Genomic DNA, 23,958 nt, shown 5'->3' with positions numbered 1-23,958 from the left:
AGGCAGGATAAACCCATTAAAGCGCTATATACAGGAGGATTGCTGTCCCTCGTGGGTCACAGTGCTCAGCTTCACACCTTATCCCATGCGACATTCATGGACTCACCACTGGGACCTGACCCATGTTCTAATCATCACGGGTACATTAGGCCAATGTCACTTCCCATGTTCATGTTTTGGGATCAATTTAATGTTTCCTTCATAACAAGAAGTACTTGATTAACGAAAATCAGAGTACAAGACACTTGAATATCCCTGATGATCTAAGTAGTACCAAAAGAGATTGTATCTTCCTTTGGTGAAATCCCTATTGTCAATTAACCAGCATAAAGGTTCATGCCTTAGTTCTCAAGGACGATTAGTCACCTGGGATTCTACATAGGACATTTTAAAGACATGGAAAACACTGGCCCCGATGACCCAAACCAAGACAGCCCGAGGCCATGCCTCACCTTGGGATCTCTCCTGCCACCACCGCCAGAGGAGGGGTCTCGGCCCCACGCAGCCTGGCCTGGCCTTCGGCTTCCACCCTATAAGGGAGACCCAAGAGACAAGGTGACACCCACAGTGAGACGCCATCGACTGGGCTCCTCGGGCGGTCGGCGCTGCCCCGTTGGGCTCGAGGATGGAAAGGCAGGAAGAGAAAGGCCCCGTTTCCTTGCGAGTGGACCTCAGAGTTCCAGACACACATTATTCGTCATCGATGCCTCATACGCTGGCATTGATCATCATCGATCCAGAAAAGGGGGACCTTCTCTTCCTTCGCCATGGCCCGTGGAGTCAGGCATTCCTCCCCGCACGGCCACTGGGCAACCCAAGGGGCCCGCCCCACCCAACGAGGCCTCGCCATCCCTCGGGGAGCCTCTAGGACCCGTCCCCTGGCTTTCGGTCTCTCTGGGCCGCGGAGGACCAGCTGGGCCCCTGTGCAGGACGTCCAAGAGACCTTCCTAGCCAGAGCTGTCCCATCCCTGGGACGCCAGAGCCCTTCTGGACTGCTGGCCTCGCCCGCATCTGCCGCCCACCCTCCACCAGCCCCTCGCACTGCCCTGCCCAGCCCAGCCCCGACAAGCCCTGGGATGCTGCTCACACTGGTCCCCTGGCTCCAAAGACAACGCTGCCATCCTCGCCTGCTCATCCAGGAAGGAGCCGGCCTTCGGGCCTGGCGGCTGCCTGCTGAAGAGTACAAAGCCAAGAGCAGGAGACCCAATGGCACAGCCATTCTCCAGGCTCGCGGCTTCCACATGCACGCCTCCATCGGGGCAACCCTGCTGGCAGGGCACAGCCCTGTCTCGGGACACCCACCAACCACCAGCTGGCCGCCCAGCCCCGGGACAGAGGTGGGCCCTCCCTGACCCGCCTACCTCACCCTTGCCCCACGGCCTCAGCCTCGGGGACATCAGCCCAAGACCTCTGGCCAACCTGCAGCCCATGGCATGGCAAGAGGCAGACCATGGGGGGTGGGGTCACCAGGGACCTGGCGCCTTGGGAATGCCGGCCCTCCCTCGCTCTCCTCCTTCAGTTCTGGCAGGCTGGTCCACAGGGGCTCCCACTGGCCCACTGGGCGAACGCAAGCACCAGGAAGGCCCCCCAGAGGACACACGGACGGCCCCCCTGGATGCCTGGCCTCGCCCGCGAGGGTCACGGCACGGAGGACATTGGACCTCAGCGTTCCAGACACGTATTCATCGTACACGACTCATACGCCACCAGTAGTCATCATCGATCCAATACTGTCCCCCTTTCCTACTTAACACTCTAATTTCTTTGTCGACTCAATTGAAAACATGCAGTGGTTCTCTGGGGCCGAGCACTTAAGGATCAGCCTTGTCACTACTGTGGCGGGATTGGATCCTTGGCCTGGAAACTTCTGTTTTCCACACAAGGACCAAAATAAATTAATCAAATCAAAAAGTGAGGAATCATTTTAGAAGTACCTTTTACAAACAACATACTAAACAAGCACCTCGAATCATTCTTCCCCTAACACATCTCAGACCAACGCTCTCTTTCGCTATAGGTGCCTTAATCTATATCATGGTCTATACTCCATACTCAACACTCAGATGCCGCTGCCTCCGCTACTTAGATTCTGCATTTCTTTTGGATTCCGTACCCGGATTTACTTATTTTCTTCCCCGGGACTGTGGCACAAGAAAGTTCCCACGCCCGTCATCAAACCCACACCACAGCACCGACCCAGGGAAAGCCGGATCCTTAACCCACCGCTGTCAGGAAACTCCCCCACATTTCTTAATAGTACAGTAATCACTCGAATCGAAAAAGTCCAAGCAAAGAAACTCAGCCGTTACTCACATTAATCTCCATTCTACTATATAGAGGCAACCACCGAGCCCGTGCCCGTGGCAGATGTTCAACCATCTCTAACGCCTTCATCCTGGGCGGTACAGAACACAGAGGGTGACAAAGGCGTTAGGATCTAATTGCCACTGATCATCGTTGCCCGACTTCCCCTTACACAATATTTATGCATTTATCACTTCCTATATACTTTCATTCTAGTGAAAGAAAAAACAAAAACAAACCAACCTCAATCTTTACTCCGTGGCAGAACTTAAACGGACTTTTATGAACGCATTGCTATCTAACTTTGGTCAGATATCCGACCCTTGCCAGGTATTTGATGGGCCTCACTGTTTTCAAGGTTCATGAACAGCCTCATTTCCTAAGCCTCTTCATATGTGGACAATGATTCACCCTATTTTTCCTTATTTCTTCACTTACGTTTGCTTAATGATTCTGGCACGCAGCCATTCCTAACAAACCCACGACAAAGAAATAAATACGAGAACACATGACCTTTGTATACCCTGGCATCTCTCTACAGACACAATTTCCCCCAAGAGAGGAGACTCCTTAGGTGCTGGGACAGACCTCAGAGTTTCAGAGATGCTTTCTTCCTTCAGGACTCTTCCCGTCACGCGCCTCATCACTGGTCCGTGACGGGGTCTCTGTGCCTCCTTCACGTGTATTACTTCATTGACGGATTCAGCAATTCCCACACAGTCATTCAGACACTCAATCATTCACAACACCCAAGAAGACGTGTGACGTCACCGTGGGATCACGCTCAATCCGCTCCAGCGTGAGCACGTTTGACAGCACAAAGCACAGCCAATGATGAAAAAGAGAAAGAAAAGAAAAGGGATCACCGTCGCGTCTTGCCTCTACATTTCATCTGCCCTGTTACTTAACAATGTAAAGCATAGCCATGCTTTAGAGACTGTTTTGTCTCTTGACTGAAAGAACTACCTCAAACTTGAAACTGACTCACAACAATACAGGAAATTTCTAACACTTACAACTCTTCAAGTCTCTCTGATAATTGGCCACAAAGGTGACCGTTTGACTGACTTATCTCATAAGGAGCGCTGCTGTTGGCAATTTTGATTAATATTTCTTTCTTCAACATATTTGCTCATAATTAGACAACAACATATGCTCTTCAACTATTACCTATAACTTTCATGGTGTTCTCCTTGCTGTATGAATACTTTGAAAACGTATACGCTGTAAGAACCCGAACTTTCTGTGTTCCTAACACCTGTCCACAGGATGGCCTAAACAGAGCCAAAGAGGATGGACTGTGTGGGGCCACAGGGCTTCAGACCCTTATCATGCGTCATTCATGACTCACCACTGGACCTGACCCATGTTCTAATCATCACGGGTACATTAGGCCAATGTCACTTCCCATGTTCATGTTTTGGGATCAATTTAATGTTTCCTTCATAACAAGAAGTACTTGATTAACGAAAATCAGAGTACAAGACACTTGAATATCCCTGATGATCTAAGTAGTACCAAAAGAGATTGTATCTTCCTTTGGTGAAATCCCTATTGTCAATTAACCAGCATAAAGGTTCATGCCTTAGTTCTCAAGGGACGATTAGTCACCTGGGGATTCTACATAGGACATTTTAAAGACATGGAAAACACTGGCCCCGATGACCCAAACCAAGACAGCCCGAGGCCATGCCTCACCTTGGGATCTCTCCTGCCACCTCCGCCAGAGGAGGGGTCTCGGCCCCACGCAGCCTGGCCTGGCCTTCGGCTTCCACCCTATAAGGGAGACCCAAGAGACAAGGTGACACCCACAGTGAGACGCCATCGACTGGGCTCCTCGGGCGGTCGGCGCTGCCCCGTTGGGCTCGAGGATGGAAAGGCAGGAAGAGAAAGGCCCCGTTTCCTTGCGAGTGGACCTCAGAGTTCCAGACACACATTATTCGTCATCGATGCCTCATACGCTGGCATTGATCATCATCGATCCAGAAAAGGGGGACCTTCTCTTCCTTCGCCATGGCCCGTGGAGTCAGGCATTCCTCCCCGCACGGCCACTGGGCAACCCAAGGGGCCCGCCCCACCCAACGAGGCCTCGCCATCCCTCGGGGAGCCTCTAGGACCCGTCCCCTGGCTTTCGGTCTCTCTGGGCCGCGGAGGACCAGCTGGGCCCCTGTGCAGGACGTCCAAGAGACCTTCCTAGCCAGAGCTGTCCCATCCCTGGGACGCCAGAGCCCTTCTGGACTGCTGGCCTCGCCCGCATCTGCCGCCCACCCTCCACCAGCCCCTCGCACTGCCCTGCCCAGCCCAGCCCCGACAAGCCCTGGGATGCTGCTCACACTGGTCCCCTGGCTCCAAAGACAACGCTGCCATCCTCGCCTGCTCATCCAGGAAGGAGCCGGCCTTCGGGCCTGGCGGCTGCCTGCTGAAGAGTACAAAGCCAAGAGCAGGAGACCCAATGGCACAGCCATTCTCCAGGCTCGCGGCTTCCACATGCACGCCTCCATCGGGGCAACCCTGCTGGCAGGGCACAGCCCTGTCTCGGGACACCCACCAACCACCAGCTGGCCGCCCAGCCCCGGGACAGAGGTGGGCCCTCCCTGACCCTGCCTACCTCACCCTTGCCCCACGGCCTCAGCCTCGGGGACATCAGCCCAAGACCTCTGGCCAACCTGCAGCCCATGGCATGGCAAGAGGCAGACCATGGGGGGTGGGGTCACCAGGGACCTGGCGCCTTGGGAATGCCGGCCCTCCCTCGCTCTCCTCCTTCAGTTCTGGCAGGCTGGTCCACAGGGGCTCCCACTGGCCCACTGGGCGAACGCAAGCACCAGGAAGGCCCCCCAGAGGACACACGGACGGCCCCCCTGGATGCCTGGCCTCGCCCGCGAGGGTCACGGCACGGAGGACATTGGACCTCAGCGTTCCAGACACGTATTCATCGTACACGACTCATACGCCACCAGTAGTCATCATCGATCCAATACTGTCCCCCTTTCCTACTTAACACTCTAATTTCTTTGTCGACTCAATTGAAAACATGCAGTGGTTCTCTGGGGCCGAGCACTTAAGGATCAGCCTTGTCACTACTGTGGCCGGGATTGGATCCTTGGCCTGGAAACTTCTGTTTTCCACACAAGGACCAAAATAAATTAATCAAATCAAAAAGTGAGGAATCATTTTAGAAGTACCTTTTACAAACAACATACTAAACAAGCACCTCGAATCATTCTTCCCCTAACACATCTCAGACCAACGCTCTCTTTCGCTATAGGTGCCTTAATCTATATCATGGTCTATACTCCATACTCAACACTCAGATGCCGCTGCCTCCGCTACTTAGATTCTGCATTTCTTTTGGATTCCGTACCCGGATTTACTTATTTTCTTCCCCGGGACTGTGGCACAAGAAAGTTCCCACGCCCGTCATCAAACCCACACCACAGCACCGACCCAGGGAAAGCCGGATCCTTAACCCACCGCTGTCAGGAAACTCCCCCACATTTCTTAATAGTACAGTAATCACTCGAATCGAAAAAGTCCAAGCAAAGAAACTCAGCCGTTACTCACATTAATCTCCATTCTACTATATAGAGGCAACCACCGAGCCCGTGCCCGTGGCAGATGTTCAACCATCTCTAACGCCTTCATCCTGGGCGGTACAGAACACAGAGGGTGACAAAGGCGTTAGGATCTAATTGCCACTGATCATCGTTGCCCGACTTCCCCTTACACAATATTTATGCATTTATCACTTCCTATATACTTTCATTCTAGTGAAAGAAAAAACAAAAACAAACCAACCTCAATCTTTACTCCGTGGCAGAACTTAAACGGACTTTTATGAACGCATTGCTATCTAACTTTGGTCAGATATCCGACCCTTGCCAGGTATTTGATGGGCCTCACTGTTTTCAAGGTTCATGAACAGCCTCATTTCCTAAGCCTCTTCATATGTGGACAATGATTCACCCTATTTTTCCTTATTTCTTCACTTACGTTTGCTTAATGATTCTGGCACGCAGCCATTCCTAACAAACCCACGACAAAGAAATAAATACGAGAACACATGACCTTTGTATACCCTGGCATCTCTCTACAGACACAATTTCCCCCAAGAGAGGAGACTCCTTAGGTGCTGGGACAGACCTCAGAGTTTCAGAGATGCTTTCTTCCTTCAGGACTCTTCCCGTCACGCGCCTCATCACTGGTCCGTGACGGGGTCTCTGTGCCTCCTTCACGTGTATTACTTCATTGACGGATTCAGCAATTCCCACACAGTCATTCAGACACTCAATCATTCACAACACCCAAGAAGACGTGTGACGTCACCGTGGGATCACGCTCAATCCGCTCCAGCGTGAGCACGTTTGACAGCACAAAGCACAGCCAATGATGAAAAAGAGAAAGAAAAGAAAAGGGATCACCGTCGCGTCTTGCCTCTACATTTCATCTGCCCTGTTACTTAACAATGTAAAGCATAGCCATGCTTTAGAGACTGTTTTGTCTCTTGACTGAAAGAACTACCTCAAACTTGAAACTGACTCACAACAATACAGGAAATTTCTAACACTTACAACTCTTCAAGTCTCTCTGATAATTGGCCACAAAGGTGACCGTTTGACTGACTTATCTCATAAGGAGCGCTGCTGTTGGCAATTTTGATTAATATTTCTTTCTTCAACATATTTGCTCATAATTAGACAACAACATATGCTCTTCAACTATTACCTATAACTTTCATGGTGTTCTCCTTGCTGTATGAATACTTTGAAAACGTATACGCTGTAAGAACCCGAACTTTCTGTGTTCCTAACACCTGTCCACAGGATGGCCTAAACAGAGCCAAAGAGGATGGACTGTGTGGGGCCACAGGGCTTCAGACCCTTATCATGCGTCATTCATGACTCACCACTGGCACCTGACCCATGTTCTAATCATCACGGGTACATTAGGCCAATGTCACTTCCCATGTTCATGTTTTGGGATCAATTTAATGTTTCCTTCATAACAAGAAGTACTTGATTAACGAAAATCAGAGTACAAGACACTTGAATATCCCTGATGATCTAAGTAGTACCAAAAGAGATTGTATCTTCCTTTGGTGAAATCCCTATTGTCAATTAACCAGCATAAAGGTTCATGCCTTAGTTCTCAAGGGACGATTAGTCACCTGGGGATTCTACATAGGACATTTTAAAGACATGGAAAACACTGGCCCCGATGACCCAAACCAAGACAGCCCGAGGCCATGCCTCACCTTGGGATCTCTCCTGCCACCACCGCCAGAGGAGGGGTCTCGGCCCCACGCAGCCTGGCCTGGCCTTCGGCTTCCACCCTATAAGGGAGACCCAAGAGACAAGGTGACACCCACAGTGAGACGCCATCGACTGGGCTCCTCGGGCGGTCGGCGCTGCCCCGTTGGGCTCGAGGATGGAAAGGCAGGAAGAGAAAGGCCCCGTTTCCTTGCGAGTGGACCTCAGAGTTCCAGACACACATTATTCGTCATCGATGCCTCATACGCTGGCATTGATCATCATCGATCCAGAAAAGGGGGACCTTCTCTTCCTTCGCCATGGCCCGTGGAGTCAGGCATTCCTCCCCGCACGGCCACTGGGCAACCCAAGGGGCCCGCCCCACCCAACGAGGCCTCGCCATCCCTCGGGGAGCCTCTAGGACCCGTCCCCTGGCTTTCGGTCTCTCTGGGCCGCGGAGGACCAGCTGGGCCCCTGTGCAGGACGTCCAAGAGACCTTCCTAGCCAGAGCTGTCCCATCCCTGGGACGCCAGAGCCCTTCTGGACTGCTGGCCTCGCCCGCATCTGCCGCCCACCCTCCACCAGCCCCTCGCACTGCCCTGCCCAGCCCAGCCCCGACAAGCCCTGGGATGCTGCTCACACTGGTCCCCTGGCTCCAAAGACAACGCTGCCATCCTCGCCTGCTCATCCAGGAAGGAGCCGGCCTTCGGGCCTGGCGGCTGCCTGCTGAAGAGTACAAAGCCAAGAGCAGGAGACCCAATGGCACAGCCATTCTCCAGGCTCGCGGCTTCCACATGCACGCCTCCATCGGGGCACCCTGCTGGCAGGGCACAGCCCTGTCTCGGGACACCCACCAACCACCAGCTGGCCGCCCAGCCCCGGGACAGAGGTGGGCCCTCCCTGACCCTGCCTACCTCACCCTTGCCCCACGGCCTCAGCCTCGGGGACATCAGCCCAAGACCTCTGGCCAACCTGCAGCCCATGGCATGGCAAGAGGCAGACCATGGGGGGTGGGGTCACCAGGGACCTGGCGCCTTGGGAATGCCGGCCCTCCCTCGCTCTCCTCCTTCAGTTCTGGCAGGCTGGTCCACAGGGGCTCCCACTGGCCCACTGGGCGAACGCAAGCACCAGGAAGGCCCCCCAGAGGACACACGGACGGCCCCCCTGGATGCCTGGCCTCGCCCGCGAGGGTCACGGCACGGAGGACATTGGACCTCAGCGTTCCAGACACGTATTCATCGTACACGACTCATACGCCACCAGTAGTCATCATCGATCCAATACTGTCCCCCTTTCCTACTTAACACTCTAATTTCTTTGTCGACTCAATTGAAAACATGCAGTGGTTCTCTGGGGCCGAGCACTTAAGGATCAGCCTTGTCACTACTGTGGCCGGGATTGGATCCTTGGCCTGGAAACTTCTGTTTTCCACACAAGGACCAAAATAAATTAATCAAATCAAAAAGTGAGGAATCATTTTAGAAGTACCTTTTACAAACAACATACTAAACAAGCACCTCGAATCATTCTTCCCCTAACACATCTCAGACCAACGCTCTCTTTCGCTATAGGTGCCTTAATCTATATCATGGTCTATACTCCATACTCAACACTCAGATGCCGCTGCCTCCGCTACTTAGATTCTGCATTTCTTTTGGATTCCGTACCCGGATTTACTTATTTTCTTCCCCGGGACTGTGGCACAAGAAAGTTCCCACGCCCGTCATCAAACCCACACCACAGCACCGACCCAGGGAAAGCCGGATCCTTAACCCACCGCTGTCAGGAAACTCCCCCACATTTCTTAATAGTACAGTAATCACTCGAATCGAAAAAGTCCAAGCAAAGAAACTCAGCCGTTACTCACATTAATCTCCATTCTACTATATAGAGGCAACCACCGAGCCCGTGCCCGTGGCAGATGTTCAACCATCTCTAACGCCTTCATCCTGGGCGGTACAGAACACAGAGGGTGACAAAGGCGTTAGGATCTAATTGCCACTGATCATCGTTGCCCGACTTCCCCTTACACAATATTTATGCATTTATCACTTCCTATATACTTTCATTCTAGTGAAAGAAAAAACAAAAACAAACCAACCTCAATCTTTACTCCGTGGCAGAACTTAAACGGACTTTTATGAACGCATTGCTATCTAACTTTGGTCCGATATCCGACCCTTGCCAGGTATTTGATGGGCCTCACTGTTTTCAAGGTTCATGAACAGCCTCATTTCCTAAGCCTCTTCATATGTGGACAATGATTCACCCTATTTTTCCTTATTTCTTCACTTACGTTTGCTTAATGATTCTGGCACGCAGCCATTCCTAACAAACCCACGACAAAGAAATAAATACGAGAACACATGACCTTTGTATACCCTGGCATCTCTCTACAGACACAATTTCCCCCAAGAGAGGAGACTCCTTAGGTGCTGGGACAGACCTCAGAGTTTCAGAGATGCTTTCTTCCTTCAGGACTCTTCCCGTCACGCGCCTCATCACTGGTCCGTGACGGGGTCTCTGTGCCTCCTTCACGTGTATTACTTCATTGACGGATTCAGCAATTCCCACACAGTCATTCAGACACTCAATCATTCACAACACCCAAGAAGACCTGGGACGTCACCGTGGGATCACGCTCAATCCGCTCCAGCGTGAGCACGTTTGACAGCACAAAGCACAGCCAATGATGAAAAAGAGAAAGAAAAGAAAAGGGATCACCGTCGCGTCTTGCCTCTACATTTCATCTGCCCTGTTACTTAACAATGTAAAGCATAGCCATGCTTTAGAGACTGTTTTGTCTCTTGACTGAAAGAACTACCTCAAACTTGAAACTGACTCACAACAATACAGGAAATTTCTAACACTTACAACTCTTCAAGTCTCTCTGATAATTGGCCACAAAGGTGACCGTTTGACTGACTTATCTCATAAGGAGCGCTGCTGTTGGCAATTTTGATTAATATTTCTTTCTTCAACATATTTGCTCATAATTAGACAACAACATATGCTCTTCAACTATTACCTATAACTTTCATGGTGTTCTCCTTGCTGTATGAATACTTTGAAAACGTATACGCTGTAAGAACCCGAACTTTCTGTGTTCCTAACACCTGTCCACAGGATGGCCTAAACAGAGCCAAAGAGGATGGACTGTGTGGGGCCACAGGGCTTCAGACCCTTATCATGCGTCATTCATGACTCACCACTGGCACCTGACCCATGTTCTAATCATCACGGGTACATTAGGCCAATGTCACTTCCCATGTTCATGTTTTGGGATCAATTTAATGTTTCCTTCATAACAAGAAGTACTTGATTAACGAAAATCAGAGTACAAGACACTTGAATATCCCTGATGATCTAAGTAGTACCAAAAGAGATTGTATCTTCCTTTGGTGAAATCCCTATTGTCAATTAACCAGCATAAAGGTTCATGCCTTAGTTCTCAAGGGACGATTAGTCACCTGGGGATTCTACATAGGACATTTTAAAGACATGGAAAACACTGGCCCCGATGACCCAAACCAAGACAGCCCGAGGCCATGCCTCACCTTGGGATCTCTCCTGCCACCTCCGCCAGAGGAGGGGTCTCGGCCCCACGCAGCCTGGCCTGGCCTTCGGCTTCCACCCTATAAGGGAGACCCAAGAGACAAGGTGACACCCACAGTGAGACGCCATCGACTGGGCTCCTCGGGCGGTCGGCGCTGCCCCGTTGGGCTCGAGGATGGAAAGGCAGGAAGAGAAAGGCCCCGTTTCCTTGCGAGTGGACCTCAGAGTTCCAGACACACATTATTCGTCATCGATGCCTCATACGCTGGCATTGATCATCATCGATCCAGAAAAGGGGGACCTTCTCTTCCTTCGCCATGGCCCGTGGAGTCAGGCATTCCTCCCCGCACGGCCACTGGGCAACCCAAGGGGCCCGCCCCACCCAACGAGGCCTCGCCATCCCTCGGGGGGCCTCTAGGACCCGTCCCCTGGCTTTCGGTCTCTCTGGGCCGCGGAGGACCAGCTGGGCCCCTGTGCAGGACGTCCAAGAGACCTTCCTAGCCAGAGCTGTCCCATCCCTGGGACGCCAGAGCCCTTCTGGACTGCTGGCCTCGCCCGCATCTGCCGCCCACCCTCCACCAGCCCCTCGCACTGCCCTGCCCAGCCCAGCCCCGACAAGCCCTGGGATGCTGCTCACACTGGTCCCCTGGCTCCAAAGACAACGCTGCCATCCTCGCCTGCTCATCCAGGAAGGAGCCGGCCTTCGGGCCTGGCGGCTGCCTGCTGAAGAGTACAAAGCCAAGAGCAGGAGACCCAATGGCACAGCCATTCTCCAGGCTCGCGGCTTCCACATGCACGCCTCCATCGGGGCCACCCTGCTGGCAGGGCACAGCCCTGTCTCGGGACACCCACCAACCACCAGCTGGCCGCCCAGCCCCGGGACAGAGGTGGGCCCTCCCTGACCCTGCCTACCTCACCCTTGCCCCACGGCCTCAGCCTCGGGGACATCAGCCCAAGACCTCTGGCCAACCTGCAGCCCATGGCATGGCAAGAGGCAGACCATGGGGGGTGGGGTCACCAGGGACCTGGCGCCTTGGGAATGCCGGCCCTCCCTCGCTCTCCTCCTTCAGTTCTGGCAGGCTGGTCCACAGGGGCTCCCACTGGCCCACTGGGCGAACGCAAGCACCAGGAAGGCCCCCCAGAGGACACACGGACGGCCCCCCTGGATGCCTGGCCTCGCCCGCGAGGGTCACGGCACGGAGGACATTGGACCTCAGCGTTCCAGACACGTATTCATCGTACACGACTCATACGCCACCAGTAGTCATCATCGATCCAATACTGTCCCCCTTTCCTACTTAACACTCTAATTTCTTTGTCGACTCAATTGAAAACATGCAGTGGTTCTCTGGGGCCGAGCACTTAAGGATCAGCCTTGTCACTACTGTGGCCGGGATTGGATCCTTGGCCTGGAAACTTCTGTTTTCCACACAAGGACCAAAATAAATTAATCAAATCAAAAAGTGAGGAATCATTTTAGAAGTACCTTTTACAAACAACATACTAAACAAGCACCTCGAATCATTCTTCCCCTAACACATCTCAGACCAACGCTCTCTTTCGCTATAGGTGCCTTAATCTATATCATGGTCTATACTCCATACTCAACACTCAGATGCCGCTGCCTCCGCTACTTAGATTCTGCATTTCTTTTGGATTCCGTACCCGGATTTACTTATTTTCTTCCCCGGGACTGTGGCACAAGAAAGTTCCCACGCCCGTCATCAAACCCACACCACAGCACCGACCCAGGGAAAGCCGGATCCTTAACCCACCGCTGTCAGGAAACTCCCCCACATTTCTTAATAGTACAGTAATCACTCGAATCGAAAAAGTCCAAGCAAAGAAACTCAGCCGTTACTCACATTAATCTCCATTCTACTATATAGAGGCAACCACCGAGCCCGTGCCCGTGGCAGATGTTCAACCATCTCTAACGCCTTCATCCTGGGCGGTACAGAACACAGAGGGTGACAAAGGCGTTAGGATCTAATTGCCACTGATCATCGTTGCCCGACTTCCCCTTACACAATATTTATGCATTTATCACTTCCTATATACTTTCATTCTAGTGAAAGAAAAAACAAAAACAAACCAACCTCAATCTTTACTCCGTGGCAGAACTTAAACGGACTTTTATGAACGCATTGCTATCTAACTTTGGTCGATATCCGACCCTTGCCAGGTATTTGATGGGCCTCACTGTTTTCAAGGTTCATGAACAGCCTCATTTCCTAAGCCTCTTCATATGTGGACAATGATTCACCCTATTTTTCCTTATTTCTTCACTTACATTTGCTTAATGATTCTGGCACGCAGCCATTCCTAACAAACCCACGACAAAGAAATAAATACGAGAACACATGACCTTTGTATACCCTGGCATCTCTCTACAGACACAATTTCCCCCAAGAGAGGAGACTCCTTAGGTGCTGGGACAGACCTCAGAGTTTCAGAGATGCTTTCTTCCTTCAGGACTCTTCCCGTCACGCGCCTCATCACTGGTCCGTGACGGGGTCTCTGTGCCTCCTTCACGTGTATTACTTCATTGACGGATTCAGCAATTCCCACACAGTCATTCAGACACTCAATCATTCACAACACCCAAGAAGACCTGGACGTCACCGTGGGATCACGCTCAATCCGCTCCAGCGTGAGCACGTTTGACAGCACAAAGCACAGCCAATGATGAAAAAGAGAAAGAAAAGAAAAGGGATCACCGTCGCGTCTTGCCTCTACATTTCATCTGCCCTGTTACTTAACAATGTAAAGCATAGCCATGCTTTAGAGACTGTTTTGTCTCTTGACTGAAAGAACTACCTCAAACTTGAAACTGACTCACAACAATACAGGAAATTTCTAACACTTACAACTCTTCAAGTCTCTCTGATAATTGGCCACAAAGGTGACCGTTTGACTGACTTATCTCATAAGGAGCGCTGCTGTTGGCAATTTTGATTAATATTTCTTTCTTCAACATATTTGCTCATAATTAGACAACAACATATGCTCTTCAACTATTACCTATAACTTTCATGGTGTTCTCCTTGCTGTATGAATACTTTGAAAACGTATACGCTGTAAGAACCCGAACTTTCTGTGTTCCTAACACCTGTCCACAGGATGGCCTAAACAGAGCCAAAGAGGATGGACTGTGTGGGGCCACAGGGCTTCAGACCCTTATCATGCGTCATTCATGACTCACCACTGGGACCTGACCCATGTTCTAATCATCACGGGTACATTAGGCCAATGTCACTTCCCATGTTCATGTTTTGGGATCAATTTAATGTTTCCTTCATAACAAGAAGTACTTGATTAACGAAAATCAGAGTACAAGACACTTGAATATCCCTGATGATCTAAGTAGTACCAAAAGAGATTGTATCTTCCTTTGGTGAAATCCCTATTGTCAATTAACCAGCATAAAGGTTCATGCCTTAGTTCTCAAGGGACGATTAGTCACCTGGGGATTCTACATAGGACATTTTAAAGACATGGAAAACACTGGCCCCGATGACCCAAACCAAGACAGCCCGAGGCCATGCCTCACCTTGGGATCTCTCCTGCCACCACCGCCAGAGGAGGGGTCTCGGCCCCACGCAGCCTGGCCTGGCCTTCGGCTTCCACCCTATAAGGGAGACCCAAGAGACAAGGTGACACCCACAGTGAGACGCCATCGACTGGGCTCCTCGGGCGGTCGGCGCTGCCCCGTTGGGCTCGAGGATGGAAAGGCAGGAAGAGAAAGGCCCCGTTTCCTTGCGAGTGGACCTCAGAGTTCCAGACACACATTATTCGTCATCGATGCCTCATACGCTGGCATTGATCATCATCGATCCAGAAAAGGGGGACCTTCTCTTCCTTCGCCATGGCCCGTGGAGTCAGGCATTCCTCCCCGCACGGCCACTGGGCAACCCAAGGGGCCCGCCCCACCCAACGAGGCCTCGCCATCCCTCGGGGAGCCTCTAGGACCCGTCCCCTGGCTTTCGGTCTCTCTGGGCCGCGGAGGACCAGCTGGGCCCCTGTGCAGGACGTCCAAGAGACCTTCCTAGCCAGAGCTGTCCCATCCCTGGGACGCCAGAGCCCTTCTGGACTGCTGGCCTCGCCCGCATCTGCCGCCCACCCTCCACCAGCCCCTCGCACTGCCCTGCCCAGCCCAGCCCCGACAAGCCCTGGGATGCTGCTCACACTGGTCCCCTGGCTCCAAAGACAACGCTGCCATCCTCGCCTGCTCATCCAGGAAGGAGCCGGCCTTCGGGCCTGGCGGCTGCCTGCTGAAGAGTACAAAGCCAAGAGCAGGAGACCCAATGGCACAGCCATTCTCCAGGCTCGCGGCTTCCACATGCACGCCTCCATCGGGGCACCCTGCTGGCAGGGCACAGCCCTGTCTCGGGACACCCACCAACCACCAGCTGGCCGCCCAGCCCCGGGACAGAGGTGGGCCCTCCCTGACCCTGCCTACCTCACCCTTGCCCCACGGCCTCAGCCTCGGGGACATCAGCCCAAGACCTCTGGCCAACCTGCAGCCCATGGCATGGCAAGAGGCAGACCATGGGGGGTGGGGTCACCAGGGACCTGGCGCCTTGGGAATGCCGGCCCTCCCTCGCTCTCCTCCTTCAGTTCTGGCAGGCTGGTCCACAGGGGCTCCCACTGGCCCACTGGGCGAACGCAAGCACCAGGAAGGCCCCCCAGAGGACACACGGACGGCCCCCCTGGATGCCTGGCCTCGCCCGCGAGGGTCACGGCACGGAGGACATTGGACCTCAGCGTTCCAGACACGTATTCATCGTACACGACTCATACGCCACCAGTAGTCATCATCGATCCAATACTGTCCCCCTTTCCTACTTAACACTCTAATTTCTTTGTCGACTCAATTGAAAACATGCAGTGGTTCTCTGGGGCCGAGCACTTAAGGATCAGCCTTGTCACTACTGTGGCCGGGATTGGATCCTTGGCCTGGAAACTTCTGTTTTCCACACAAGGACCAAAATAAATTAATCAAATCAAAAAGTGAGGAATCATTTTAGAAGTACCTTTTACAAACAACATACTAAACAAGCACCTCGAATCATTCTTCCCCTAACACATCTCAGACCAACGCTCTCTTTCGCTATAGGTGCCTTAATCTATATCATGGTCTATACTCCATACTCAACACTCAGATGCCGCTGCCTCCGCTACTTAGATTCTGCATTTCTTTTGGATTCCGTACCCGGATTTACTTATTTTCTTCCCCGGGACTGTGGCACAAGAAAGTTCCCACGCCCGTCATCAAACCCACACCACAGCACCGACCCAGGGAAAGCCGGATCCTTAACCCACCGCTGTCAGGAAACTCCCCCACATTTCTTAATAGTACAGTAATCACTCGAATCGAAAAAGTCCAAGCAAAGAAACTCAGCCGTTACTCACATTAATCTCCATTCTACTATATAGAGGCAACCACCGAGCCCGTGCCCGTGGCAGATGTTCAACCATCTCTAACGCCTTCATCCTGGGCGGTACAGAACACAGAGGGTGACAAAGGCGTTAGGATCTAATTGCCACTGATCATCGTTGCCCGACTTCCCCTTACACAATATTTATGCATTTATCACTTCCTATATACTTTCATTCTAGTGAAAGAAAAAACAAAAACAAACCAACCTCAATCTTTACTCCGTGGCAGAACTTAAACGGACTTTTATGAACGCATTGCTATCTAACTTTGGTCAGATATCCGACCCTTGCCAGGTATTTGATGGGCCTCACTGTTTTCAAGGTTCATGAACAGCCTCATTTCCTAAGCCTCTTCATATGTGGACAATGATTCACCCTATTTTTCCTTATTTCTTCACTTACATTTGCTTAATGATTCTGGCACGCAGCCATTCCTAACAAACCCACGACAAAGAAATAAATACGAGAACACATGACCTTTGTATACCCTGGCATCTCTCTACAGACACAATTTCCCCCAAGAGAGGAGACTCCTTAGGTGCTGGGACAGACCTCAGAGTTTCAGAGATGCTTTCTTCCTTCAGGACTCTTCCCGTCACGCGCCTCATCACTGGTCCGTGACGGGGTCTCTGTGCCTCCTTCACGTGTATTACTTCATTGACGGATTCAGCAATTCCCACACAGTCATTCAGACACTCAATCATTCTCAACACCCAAGAAGACCTGGGACGTCACCGTGGGATCACGCTCAATCCGCTCCAGCGTGAGCACGTTTGACAGCACAAAGCACAGCCAATGATGAAAAAGAGAAAGAAAAGAAAAGGGATCACCGTCGCGTCTTGCCTCTACATTTCATCTGCCCTGTTACTTAACAATGTAAAGCATAGCCATGCTTTAGAGACTGTTTTGTCTCTTGACTGAAAGAACTACCTCAAACTTGAAACTGACTCACAACAATACAGGAAATTTCTAACACTTACAACTCTTCAAGTCTCTCTGATAATTGGCCACAAAGGTGACCGTTTGACTGACTTATCTCATAAGGAGCGCTGCTGTTGGCAATTTTGATTAATATTTCTTTCTTCAACATATTTGCTCATAATTAGACAACAACATATGCTCTTCAACTATTACCTATAACTTTCATGGTGTTCTCCTTGCTGTATGAATACTTTGAAAACGTATACGCTGTAAGAACCCGAACTTTCTGTGTTCCTAACACCTGTCCACAGGATGGCCTAAACAGAGCCAAAGAGGATGGACTGTGTGGGGCCACAGGGCTTCAGACCCTTATCATGCGTCATTCATGACTCACCACTGGACCTGACCCATGTTCTAATCATCACGGGTACATTAGGCCAATGTCACTTCCCATGTTCATGTTTTGGGATCAATTTAATGTTTCCTTCATAACAAGAAGTACTTGATTAACGAAAATCAGAGTACAAGACACTTGAATATCCCTGATGATCTAAGTAGTACCAAAAGAGATTGTATCTTCCTTTGGTGAAATCCCTATTGTCAATTAACCAGCATAAAGGTTCATGCCTTAGTTCTCAAGGGACGATTAGTCACCTGGGGATTCTACATAGGACATTTTAAAGACATGGAAAACACTGGCCCCGATGACCCAAACCAAGACAGCCCGAGGCCATGCCTCACCTTGGGATCTCTCCTGCCACCTCCGCCAGAGGAGGGGTCTCGGCCCCACGCAGCCTGGCCTGGCCTTCGGCTTCCACCCTATAAGGGAGACCCAAGAGACAAGGTGACACCCACAGTGAGACGCCATCGACTGGGCTCCTCGGGCGGTCGGCGCTGCCCCGTTGGGCTCGAGGATGGAAAGGCAGGAAGAGAAAGGCCCCGTTTCCTTGCGAGTGGACCTCAGAGTTCCAGACACACATTATTCGTCATCGATGCCTCATACGCTGGCATTGATCATCATCGATCCAGAAAAGGGGGACCTTCTCTTCCTTCGCCATGGCCCGTGGAGTCAGGCATTCCTCCCCGCACGGCCACTGGGCAACCCAAGGGGCCCGCCCCACCCAACGAGGCCTCGCCATCCCTCGGGGGGCCTCTAGGACCCGTCCCCTGGCTTTCGGTCTCTCTGGGCCGCGGAGGACCAGCTGGGCCCCTGTGCAGGACGTCCAAGAGACCTTCCTAGCCAGAGCTGTCCCATCCCTGGGACGCCAGAGCCCTTCTGGACTGCTGGCCTCGCCCGCATCTGCCGCCCACCCTCCACCAGCCCCTCGCACTGCCCTGCCCAGCCCAGCCCCGACAAGCCCTGGGATGCTGCTCACACTGGTCCCCTGGCTCCAAAGACAACGCTGCCATCCTCGCCTGCTCATCCAGGAAGGAGCCGGCCTTCGGGCCTGGCGGTTGCCTGCTGAAGAGTACAAAGCCAAGAGCAGGAGACCCAATGGCACAGCCATTCTCCAGGCTCGCGGCTTCCACATGCACGCCTCCATCGGGGCAACCCTGCTGGCAGGGCACAGCCCTGTCTCGGGACACCCACCAACCACCAGCTGGCCGCCCAGCCCCGGGACAGAGGTGGGCCCTCCCTGACCCTGCCTACCTCACCCTTGCCCCACGGCCTCAGCCTCGGGGACATCAGCCCAAGACCTCTGGCCAACCTGCAGCCCATGGCATGGCAAGAGGCAGACCATGGGGGGTGGGGTCACCAGGGACCTGGCGCCTTGGGAATGCCGGCCCTCCCTCGCTCTCCTCCTTCAGTTCTGGCAGGCTGGTCCACAGGGGCTCCCACTGGCCCACTGGGCGAACGCAAGCACCAGGAAGGCCCCCCAGAGGACACACGGACGGCCCCCCTGGATGCCTGGCCTCGCCCGCGAGGGTCACGGCACGGAGGACATTGGACCTCAGCGTTCCAGACACGTATTCATCGTACACGACTCATACGCCACCAGTAGTCATCATCGATCCAATACTGTCCCCCTTTCCTACTTAACACTCTAATTTCTTTGTCGACTCAATTGAAAACATGCAGTGGTTCTCTGGGGCCGAGCACTTAAGGATCAGCCTTGTCACTACTGTGGCCGGGATTGGATCCTTGGCCTGGAAACTTCTGTTTTCCACACAAGGACCAAAATAAATTAATCAAATCAAAAAGTGAGGAATCATTTTAGAAGTACCTTTTACAAACAACATACTAAACAAGCACCTCGAATCATTCTTCCCCTAACACATCTCAGACCAACGCTCTCTTTCGCTATAGGTGCCTTAATCTATATCATGGTCTATACTCCATACTCAACACTCAGATGCCGCTGCCTCCGCTACTTAGATTCTGCATTTCTTTTGGATTCCGTACCCGGATTTACTTATTTTCTTCCCCGGGACTGTGGCACAAGAAAGTTCCCACGCCCGTCATCAAACCCACACCACAGCACCGACCCAGGGAAAGCCGGATCCTTAACCCACCGCTGTCAGGAAACTCCCCCACATTTCTTAATAGTACAGTAATCACTCGAATCGAAAAAGTCCAAGCAAAGAAACTCAGCCGTTACTCACATTAATCTCCATTCTACTATATAGAGGCAACCACCGAGCCCGTGCCCGTGGCAGATGTTCAACCATCTCTAACGCCTTCATCCTGGGCGGTACAGAACACAGAGGGTGACAAAGGCGTTAGGATCTAATTGCCACTGATCATCGTTGCCCGACTTCCCCTTACACAATATTTATGCATTTATCACTTCCTATATACTTTCATTCTAGTGAAAGAAAAAACAAAAACAAACCAACCTCAATCTTTACTCCGTGGCAGAACTTAAACGGACTTTTATGAACGCATTGCTATCTAACTTTGGTCCGATATCCGACCCTTGCCAGGTATTTGATGGGCCTCACTGTTTTCAAGGTTCATGAACAGCCTCATTTCCTAAGCCTCTTCATATGTGGACAATGATTCACCCTATTTTTCCTTATTTCTTCACTTACATTTGCTTAATGATTCTGGCACGCAGCCATTCCTAACAAACCCACGACAAAGAAATAAATACGAGAACACATGACCTTTGTATATCCCTGGCATCTCTCTACAGACACAATTTCCCCCAAGAGAGGAGACTCCTTAGGTGCTGGGACAGACCTCAGAGTTTCAGAGATGCTTTCTTCCTTCAGGACTCTTCCCGTCACGCGCCTCATCACTGGTCCGTGACGGGGTCTCTGTGCCTCCTTCACGTGTATTACTTCATTGACGGATTCAGCAATTCCCACACAGTCATTCAGACACTCAATCATTCTCAACACCCAAGAAGACCTGGGACGTCACCGTGGGATCACGCTCAATCCGCTCCAGCGTGAGCACGTTTGACAGCACAAAGCACAGCCAATGATGAAAAAGAGAAAGAAAAGAAAAGGGATCACCGTCGCGTCTTGCCTCTACATTTCATCTGCCCTGTTACTTAACAATGTAAAGCATAGCCATGCTTTAGAGACTGTTTTGTCTCTTGACTGAAAGAACTACCTCAAACTTGAAACTGACTCACAACAATACAGGAAATTTCTAACACTTACAACTCTTCAAGTCTCTCTGATAATTGGCCACAAAGGTGACCGTTTGACTGACTTATCTCATAAGGAGCGCTGCTGTTGGCAATTTTGATTAATATTTCTTTCTTCAACATATTTGCTCATAATTAGACAACAACATATGCTCTTCAACTATTATCTATAACTTTCATGGTGTTCTCCTTGCTGTATGAATACTTTGAAAACGTATACGCTGTAAGAACCCGAACTTTCTGTGTTCCTAACACCTGTCCACAGGATGGCCTAAACAGAGCCAAAGAGGATGGACTGTGTGGGGCCACAGGGCTTCAGACCCTTATCATGCGTCATTCATGACTCACCACTGGGACCTGACCCATGTTCTAATCATCACGGGTACATTAGGCCAATGTCACTTCCCATGTTCATGTTTTGGGATCAATTTAATGTTTCCTTCATAACAAGAAGTACTTGATTAACGAAAATCAGAGTACAAGACACTTGAATATCCCTGATGATCTAAGTAGTACCAAAAGAGATTGTATCTTCCTTTGGTGAAATCCCTATTGTCAATTAACCAGCATAAAGGTTCATGCCTTAGTTCTCAAAGGACGATTAGTCACCTGGGGATTCTACATAGGACATTTTAAAGACATGGAAAACACTGGCCCCGATGACCCAAACCAAGACAGCCCGAGGCCATGCCTCACCTTGGGATCTCTCCTGCCACCACCGCCAGAGGAGGGGTCTCGGCCCCACGCAGCCTGGCCTGGCCTTCGGCTTCCACCCTATCAGGGAGACCCAAGAGACAAGGTGACACCCACAGTGAGACGCCATCGACTGGGCTCCTCGGGCGGTCGGCGCTGCCCCGTTGGGCTCGAGGATGGAAAGGCAGGAAGAGAAAGGCCCCGTTTCCTTGCGAGTGGACCTCAGAGTTCCAGACACACATTATTCGTCATCGATGCCTCATACGCTGGCATTGATCATCATCGATCCAGAAAAGGGGGACCTTCTCTTCCTTCGCCATGGCCCGTGGAGTCAGGCATTCCTCCCCGCACGGCCACTGGGCAACCCAAGGGGCCCGCCCCACCCAACGAGGCCTCGCCATCCCGCGGGGGCCTCTAGGACCCGTCCCCTGGCTTTCGGTCTCTCTGGGCTGCGGAGGACCAGCTGGGCCCCTGTGCAGGACGTCCAAGAGACCTTCCTAGCCAGAGCTGTCCCATCCCTGGGACGCCAGAGCCCTTCTGGACTGCTGGCCTCGCCCGCATCTGCCGCCCACCCTCCACCAGCCCCTCGCACTGCCCTGCCCAGCCCAGCCCCGACAAGCCCTGGGATGCTGCTCACACTGGTCCCCTGGCTCCAAAGACAACGCTGCCATCCTCGCCTGCTCATCCAGGAAGGAGCCGGCCTTCGGGCCTGGCGGCTGCCTGCTGAAGAGTACAAAGCCAAGAGCAGGAGACCCAATGGCACAGCCATTCTCCAGGCTCGCGGCTTCCACATGCACGCCTCCATCGGGGCAACCCTGCTGGCAGGGCACAGCCCTGTCTCGGGACACCCACCAACCACCAGCTGGCCGCCCAGCCCCGGGACAGAGGTGGGCCCTCCCTGACCCTGCCTACCTCACCCTTGCCCCACGGCCTCAGCCTCGGGGACATCAGCCCAAGACCTCTGGCCAACCTGCAGCCCATGGCATGGCAAGAGGCAGACCATGGGGGGTGGGGTCACCAGGGACCTGGCACCTTGGGAATGCCGGCCCTCCCTCGCTCTCCTCCTTCAGTTCTGGCAGGCTGGTCCACAGGGGCTCCCACTGGCCCACTGGGCAAACGCAAGCACCAGGAGGGCCCCCCAGAGGACACACGGACGGCCCCCCTGGATGCCTGGCCTCGCCCGCGGGGTCACGGCACAGAGGACACTGGACCTCAGCGTTCCAGACACGTATTCATCGTACACGACTCATACGCCACCAGTAGTCATCATCGATCCAATACTGTCCCCCTTTCCTACTTAACACTCTAATTTCTTTGTTGACTCAATTAAAAAAATGCAGTGGTTCTCTGGGGCCATTTCTGTTTGTTTGTTGACTAACTCAGTAAATTGCTAATAATAATTTTCTAGCTCTATTTTCCCCCAAACTCAAGAAGTCATAACCTCCCTATTATGTAAATAGGTCATTCTCACAGTGAGATATCTCTTTTTCAACTAGATGGTGTTTTTCTTCTATAGTGTAAGTAATTAGTGTTTCCTAAAATTCAATATTTAGCACTGAAATAAATCTAGCATTCTGTTATTCTCTACGGAATTTTTAAACAACACACTGATTTCTGCATAGATGAATAGTAATCACTTAAACCCAGACAAGAAACCTAACTGATATTCACATTGTTCCTTGTGCTTGTAACACAGATATGCAATCACAAGGTCCATCACCATGGAATCATCCTTCATCTGTTCCAATGTGTCCATTTTCAACAACATAAAGCACAGTTGATGTTTAAAAAGATAAAGAAAATTTATCACCTTTGATTCTTGTATGCTATGTTTCATTTACCCATTTTTTTAAGAATTTAGAATAAAAAGAAGAGAAAATTTACTGTCATTGACTCTTGCATTCTACATTTCATTTTCCCATTCAGAAATTTACAACTTACCCAGATATCCATTAATCTTTTACAAAAGAGGCAAGAACATAAAATGGGGAAAAGACAGTCTTTTCAGCAAGTGGTGCTGGTAAAACTGGACAGCTGCATGTACATCAACAAAACTGGAACACACCCTCACACTATGCACAAAAATAAATTCAATGAAGTCTTGCTTAAAGACTCAATGGCTTAAATGTAGGACAAGATACCATTAAACTTCTAGAAGAGAACACAGGCAAAACGTTCTCTGATATCAACCTTACAAA

At 51.5% G+C, this 23,958-nt stretch overlaps 1 long non-coding RNA gene across 12 annotated transcripts; it reads right to left on the bottom strand.

Annotated features, from left to right (window-relative positions):
- Positions 88-23,958, bottom strand: LOC110261648. 12 transcript variants are annotated; one of them, XR_002346055.1, is made up of 17 exons: positions 22,398-23,956; positions 20,653-21,841; positions 18,845-20,154; positions 17,100-18,287; positions 16,521-16,602; positions 15,294-15,379; positions 13,549-14,736; positions 12,971-13,052; positions 11,743-11,828; positions 9,997-11,185; positions 9,418-9,499; positions 8,191-8,276; positions 6,445-7,633; positions 2,893-5,947; positions 2,314-2,395; positions 1,088-1,173; positions 88-530 (listed from the first exon to the last, which is right to left on the bottom strand). It is a non-coding gene; the product is annotated as an uncharacterized LOC110261648 (long non-coding RNA). The 12 variants fall into 12 exon arrangements; XR_002346056.1 differs by having other exon boundaries at positions 1,088-1,170; positions 22,398-23,955; XR_002346057.1 differs by lacking the exon at positions 88-530 and having other exon boundaries at positions 659-2,395; positions 2,893-4,080; positions 4,638-4,723; positions 5,866-5,947; positions 22,398-23,949.

This window comes from Sus scrofa, chromosome 7 (assembly GCF_000003025.6).
Source record: "Sus scrofa isolate TJ Tabasco breed Duroc chromosome 7, Sscrofa11.1, whole genome shotgun sequence".
Classification (NCBI taxonomy): domain Eukaryota; kingdom Metazoa; phylum Chordata; class Mammalia; order Artiodactyla; family Suidae; genus Sus; species Sus scrofa.
Note: the sequence above shows the minus strand (reverse complement) of the source record. Positions and strands in the feature narration are given on the sequence as shown.